The following is a 7,468-nucleotide window of genomic DNA, read 5'->3' on the forward strand; positions in this document are numbered from 1 at the left end:
TCATGTTTTATTTTTATGTTGTGAACCACACTGATCTTCTGATGAAGGACAGTATAAAAATATTATTATTAATAATAATACTTGTCATGTACCACAAGCATCCTGTTGAACGTGAGTGAGGGCCATCATCCTAATTATGACAGTAGCAGAAAGTAGGGAGTGGATTATTTATATATGTAAACAACACTGCAATTCTATATCCCGGTACATGTACCTGGGATATGCTGCAGGCTTCAACCATATGACCAATAAAAACAAAGCTGTTCATCCTCACTTTCCATATATCTGGGTTTTTTGTTGTTGTTCCAAAGATATGGCAGATGTACATGTTTATACTCGTAACAGTATTTAATATGTTCTAGTGAGTTTTCATAGTTATTGTGTTATTACCACCTTGATAATTATTATTTAAAGTCAGTATGTAAATCATTTTAACAAATGAATCTCATTGAATTTTGGGACTTCCTTTTGAGTAGACATGTATAGAACTGCACTGTAAATGTTGAAGTGTGAACCTTGAAGCAGAATGGCTATACAGTGGTGCCTCGCAAGATGAAAAGAATCCGTTCCACGAGTCTCTTCGTCTAGCGGTTTTTTCGTCTTGCGAAGCAAGCCCATTGACGGCTTAGCGGATTAGTGCTTTTAGCGGCTTTTAGCGGCTTTTACGGCTTTTAGCGGCTTATCGGCTTATCGGATAAGCAGATAAGCGACTTAGCGGCTTAGAAAAAGGGGGGAGGGGGGAAAAACGCAGGAACTCGCAAGACATTTTCGTCTTGCGAAGCAAGCCCATAGGAAATTTGTTTTGCGAAGCACCTCCAAAACGGAAAACCCTTTCGTCTAGCGGGTTTTCCGTCTTGCGAGGCATTCGTCTTGCGGGGCACCACTGTACTAAAGGTTGCCAACTTTTCTCGTTGGGGGATGCTTCCCCACCCAATTGCTGCACCTTCCTCCCTGGAAAGCTTCATAGCTGGGTTTCTACATGACATTTAATGATTGAAAGAATCAGCACTGACAACACAAGCTTTAACTACCATTCATAAACTTACTACCCAGCTATACTCATCCCTGAAATCTTGCGGTTCTAGTTCTCTCCAATATATGTAGAAAGGTATTTCTTGCACACCGGACACACATCATTCTGTGCACAGTACTTTACAAAACAATGTGCATAGGGTGTGCATGCGGTACACCCTGTAATTCCTTGTCAGTTAAAACCAACTTGTTGGTGTGCATAATTAAGCATATGGGTGTGCCTAGTCATGCAAGCAAGTGCCGAATGAATCCTGGTGGTGTTTTTAGTTTTATTTTTTTATTATTTTTAAAATAATATTTATTAACATTTCCAATAAAAACATACAAATACAAACAACAATAAAAAAAACAAAAAAACAAGTATAATTTCAAACCTTAATTTTCTCAACCTATTTTTCCCGACTTCCTCATACCTCCCCGTTTTGTATTCTAATTTCATTATCCAATCAGCAAATCCATTCCCTTATTTCCCAAAAGTTTTTTTACTAATTCCATTCCTTTTCTTAATCAAGGTCTCTGAAAACCACATTATTTTTAAACCGCTGTCAATCTAGCATTCATTAATCTTATAATACTTATTAAGGTAGTCTTTAAATTTCTTCCAATCTTCTTCCACTGTCTCCTTCTCCTGGTCCCGGATTCTGCCCGTCATCTCTGCCAGTCCCATATAGTCTGTCATTTTCATCTGCCATTCTTCCAAAGTGGGTAGATCTGGTGTCTTCCAATACTTGGCAATAAGGATTCTTGCTGCTGTTGTGGCATACAGAAACAAAGTTCTATCCTTCTTTAACACCACATGGCTAACCATACCCAGGAGAAAGGCCTCTGTTTTCTTCAAGAAGGTATATTTAAATACCTTTTTCATTTCATTATATATCATTTCCCAGAAAGCCTTGATCCTTGGGCACGTCCACCAGAGGTGAAAGAATGAACCTTCATTTTCTTTACACTTCCAACATTTATTATCTGATAAGTGGTAAATTTTAGCAAGCTTGACTGGGGTCATGTACCACCTGTAAATCATTTTCATAATATTTTCTCTCAAGGCGTTGCACGCCGTGAATTTCATACCGGTGGTCCACAACTTTTCCCAGTCAGCAAACATAATATTGTGTCCAATATCTTGCGCCCACTTAATCATAGCTGATTTAACCGTTTCATCCTGTGTGTTCCATTTCAACAGCAAGTTATACATTTTTGACAAATTCTTAGTATTGGATTCTAACAGTTCTGTTTCCAATTTTGACTTTTCCACCTGGAAACCAATTTTCCTATCGAGCTTAAAAACCTCCATTATTTGATAATAGTGAAGCCAATCTCGCACTTTGTCTTTTAGATTCTCAAAACTCTGCAATTTCCACTTATTACCCTCCTGTTCTAGAATTTCACAATACTTTGGCCATTTAGACTCCATATTAAGTTTTTTCAATGCCTTTGCCTCCATTGGTGACAGCCACCTTGGAGTTTTATTCTCCAACAAATCTTTATATTTAATCCAAACATTATACAATGCTTTCCTGACAATATGGTTTTTAAAGCCTTTATGAACCTTAACCTTGTCATACCACAAATATGCATGCCACCCAAAAAAGTTATTAAAACCTTCCAAATCTAAGGTGTCTGTGTTCTCAAGAAGCAGCCAATCCTTCAACCAGCAGAAAGCTGCTGATTCATAGTAAAGTTTCAAGTCTGGCAGGGCAAATCCCCCCCTTTCCTTTGCATCAGTTAAAATCTTAAATTTTATTCTGGGTTTTTTGCCCTGCCAGATAAATTTAGAAATATCTCGCTGCCATCTCTTAAAACACTCCATCTTATCAACAATTTGCAATGTTTGGAACAAAAATAACATTCTAGGCAATACATTCATCTTAATAGCTGCAATTCGACCAGACAAGGAAAGCTTCAAGTTTGACCAAATTTCTAGATCTTTTTTGACTTGATTCCAACATTTCTCATAATTATCTTTAAATAGATTCATGTTTTTAGCTGTCATATTAATCCCCGGTGTTTTTAGTTTTAAATGGAATGAACTTCAGTGGAGTTGCTTGTAATCTATACTTTGTATAAGTATAGTAGCTGTTCCAGGTAAAAAGTATCTGCATGCAAAATGCTTTCTAGCCTAATTTTAAGCATACTGTACTCAGAAGCAAGCCTTACAGTGGGGCTTATTCTCAATAAAATTGTACAATTAATTCCCATTAATTCTCATCATTCTTTACAACCATATTGTGAGGTGGGTTAGGCTGCAATATACTGTTTTGCCAGAGGTTCTAATGGGCCTCCTTCTCCACCCCCAACAACAAACCAACTCACAAAATTTGCTGGTGTGCATGCACATGCAGTTAAAACTATATTTGGGTTTTTTCCTAAGGAAAACTTGAAACCGTGCAGTAGTATGTGATGTTTATGTGCACACGCTCATGCAAGACATCTGTGTATTTCCCTTCTGTGTTTGCCCACCAGTACTGCTTAATAAAGTACCTTAAGTGCATGAAGAGTTTCGCTTACTCCTAGTCAAGCTTGCCTCTTCCTGCTTCTGGTAGGCTCAGGGATGACGAATGGGAAGCAAGTGGAGAAAATACTTCCCCATTTCCCACTACTCAATTTTGACCACCCAGTCTTTCAGTCACCATGTGCCTACAGCTGGTTGAAGAAGACTTTCCACTTCCTTCCATAGCAAACAGTTGCCATTGCTGTTCTAGTCTCCCGATCAGGCCAGGCCAATCCCTGCAGCTGCCTGGCCAAGAGCAATGGCAGGATGAGCTCATCCACCCATCCATCCATCCATCCATGTGCACAGGGCCAGATTTAGGTGTGGTGAGGCCCTAAGCTACCTAAGGTAATGGGGCCCTTTATATGTCCAGCTGTCCTTTGTCAACAACAAATTGTCGCTGATTTTTGTGTTGAATAAATGCTGTACAGTATGGTAATTTATGAACCTAATAAGTATCTAAAGCCACTTGCATATGTTGCCATGCAACCAGTCTATGCAGAATGTAGGCACCCTATATATAGAAATGAGCAAACCAGTGATATTTTAGGGAGCAGGCTAGCAGGCCATGACTTACATCATATTATCTTTTGTTTTGGAAATGGTACGTTTTTTTCTTTAACTTTTTTTGGGGGCCCCCGAAGAGAGTGGGGCCCTAAGCTATAGCTTGTTTAGCTAATACATAAATCCGGCACTGCATGTGCAGAGGGGTGCAGTGCAGACTACTTCTGCTAAAGCACTTCAAAGCACTGTTTAACAAACCAAAGTCTCAAACCTGCCTATGGTGGTTTCAGGGTTGCTTTTTTATGGGAAAGGCAGCAGAGGGTGGTGAAATTGGTTGCTGAAACAGTACTAAGGAAGGAGAAGTGAAACCTTGAGGTGCTCTTGCAATCAGAATTCACACACACACACACACACACACACACACCTACTAGAGGTCCTCTTTTCTCCCATGGGTGGAAAAAGGCATTGATCACCCCCACCTATGTCTGTGCTGGTGTTATAATCAACTTCACACCCATTCCAATGCATTTCCCTAGAAAACTCAGCACCGCAGGAGACTGCATAACATCGGACTACATTGCAGGAGTGCGTCACATGCTGTCCTCTACCAGCTCACCCCAAACCCACACTATGGATATAGCAATATAGGGTTGATATGACTCCAGGGTAGCCAATCTGATGTTGTGCGCTAAAACTTCGATTGCCAGCAGTCATCATTTTGGAAGTTATGGTTCAAAAGCCCTGGGGGGAGGGACCACATTAGCTACCCCTGATGTTATCCATCTTCTCTCAGTTGCAGCACCCAGCACCCACCCCTACAATATAAGTATAATATAAAGGTGGACTTCCTTTGCCTTGGCAGGGTAATTTCAAAAATGTCTACAAACTTGGGGAGAAATACATATCTGCATGAAATAAGACCTGACCTCGTAAGAGTACAAGCTCCTGTCACTGCAGCTAACTTTTGTTGTGTGCTTGATATACTACTGCCCAATCACAGATACACTGCATTTCTGAAATTTCTTTTTAGCACTATGAATAAGCCCTGCTTGTTTAAAATGTGTTTAATGGGTACTGTGTAATATAGTCAGTCATTTGCATTGTAATGGACATTGTAACGTGTTTGATGGTGGAAATCTGTCTGGTCTGGTGAAAGTTGGTTTAACTGTCACTGGGGTCCTTAACTGACAGTTGAGGAAAGAGGTTGGAGCTAGAACACTCAATATGCAAAAGAAGGCTAGAACCTATGCATATTCTGATTGGTGATTACAGGTTTAGAATTCTTAGTTAGGCAGTGTGATTGGCTGGTGCTCAACTAGGTGGGGCACAAGAAGTGAATATATAGCTGGGTGCTATTCAGTCAAGATCAGTCTGTGTTAGTTGGAGACGGATGCCAGCAACCACCAGGAAGGTAACCAGAAAAAGAAGACAGCAGAGGAAGAGAACTCAGAAAGAAGATCTGAAAAAAAATGAAGTGTAGCTTGGTGGCCAGAAGACTTGCTGGGGGCAGCTGAATCACTTGGCTTAGAGTAAAAAGACATGGGAAGAACGTGTTTACAATATTAAGGCAGAAGAAATGAGAGGCAGTTTAGAATGCTAAACAGATCTGCACTTCAATAAGTTGGTAGGGATCAAAACAGGCTTTAACAAAAGTCCTCATTTACAGCACTGGTAAGGCTTAACTGGGGTGGAATAAATATGAGGTCAATCTGTAGAAGAGTTTTAATAGGGTAACTAATTGCTCCTAAAAGCTATATTGGTGCTTAAAGTGGCAGTAACAAGTTAAAGTGTTTTTTAAAAAAACTCCTTCCCTATCGGAAGAGAGCAGGTACTAGCTAGGAGAAGCACAAAAAGCTCAAAATCCTATAGACTTAATGTTTCCTCCAAGTAGATGGGGCACATACAGTGGTACCTCGCAAGACGAATGCCTCGCTAGACGAAAAACGCGCAAGACGAAAGGGTTTTTCATTTTTTGAGTTGCTTCACAAGACGAAAACGTCTTGCGGGTTTGCTTCCTTTTTCTTAAAGCCGTTAATACCCAGGGAATCCACGCTCCGCAAGACGAAAAAATCGCAAGACGAAGCAACTTGCGGAACAAATTAATTTCGTCTTGCGAGGCACCACTGTAATATTGTTGGCTGCCAAGCAGGGGCATGCTAATGACCCACAGAATGCTGGCTGGCTCTTGGGAAAATGAAAACAAGAGGGAGGGGGAATGGAATAGTGTAATCTATTTTTTTTTAAAATAATTTTTATTAAATTTTCCATTTTAACAATCCAATCAAATCACATTAAGTATTCCAAATTATACAAGTACATATCATATAGTCAAAATGTTCTGCCAAATTATAAATTTTTGTTGGGGCTTCCCATGCTTCAAGTTCAGTGGGGTTCTAATCATCTTATGTTTCTACTGCCTTGAGTTTCCAATAGTTCCTTCTTTAAATCTTCCTGTTGTTTTCCTTCCTTCTTTTGTGGCTTCTGAGTTGTTTCCACAGGCGAGTTGAAATAAACAATAATGTGCTTTTGTGTGAAATTTGTATGACTCTCCGGAATAGTGTAATTTCTAGAAAAGGGCAAGGCTGGTTGACTGAAACTTAACAGGAACACTTCACACTGCAACATTTTGCTGCGATTCTCAGTTGTGCTCATCTAACGGCCACAACCCACCAGAAAGTAAGCATTCTTAATTACATTAAAATCAGTGTGTTAGATGGTGCCTCTTGTAACCCACACATGGGCCTTTTTGGAGGAAGACGATTTTAGGCAGAAAAGTGATTCTAATCATTTCAAAGCATTCCCCCTTGTTTCTGAGCAACTGTAGTCTTTTCTTTTTTTAACCTATGATAATTTCATGAGACTGAACTGTGATGTATCCAGATTAAGGAATTTTAATTACAAGTCTCTAGATAGGTTTAAAGTGTCTTGATTTTTTTCTGCACTTTAAGTGGAAATAGAATGCCAGCTACATGAACAGCTTTCACTGCTAAGTCCGTTACTATATCGACAAAATATGGTTTCTAAGGCAACGTCAACATCCAAGGGACTTCAGTCAGGGCAAAATCGTTTTTCAAAAGATATAGTCAGTTTCCAACATCTACATCAGGAAATCTCTTAAAAGATGAAGTTGGAATGCTCTGAATTAAAGCTAAGTGTCAGTGCAAGTAACCTGTAACTGTCTTAATTATGTACTGTGCCAACCAGGGTCAGCCCAAGACCCTGACCCTGGTGCCCAGATTGGCTCCCTCCGCCGCCAGGGAAGAAGGGATGAGTGAAGATCTATATCAGGAACAACAACAACAACAACAACAACAATAATAATAATAATAATAATAATAATAAATTTTATTTATATCCCGCCCTCCCCAGCCGAAGCCGGGCTCAGGGCGGCTAACAATAATCAAATAATCAAATCACACATTCAAAAATATTTCATTATAA

The 7,468-nt window shown here is 39.6% G+C and overlaps 1 long non-coding RNA gene across 1 annotated transcript; it reads left to right on the forward strand.

Annotated features, from left to right (window-relative positions):
• The first annotated feature begins 6,159 nt into the window (after window positions 1–6,159).
• LOC307218964 lies at window positions 6,160–7,195 on the forward strand. Its single transcript, XR_013840198.1, has 2 exons — window positions 6,160–6,252; window positions 6,586–7,195. It is a non-coding gene; the product is annotated as an uncharacterized lncRNA (long non-coding RNA).
• The last annotated feature ends 273 nt before the right edge of the window (window positions 7,196–7,468 follow it).

The sequence above is a fragment of the Podarcis cretensis genome (genome assembly GCF_951804945.1).
Source record: "Podarcis cretensis genome assembly, chromosome: 6".
Classification (NCBI taxonomy): Eukaryota; Metazoa; Chordata; class Lepidosauria; order Squamata; family Lacertidae; genus Podarcis; species Podarcis cretensis.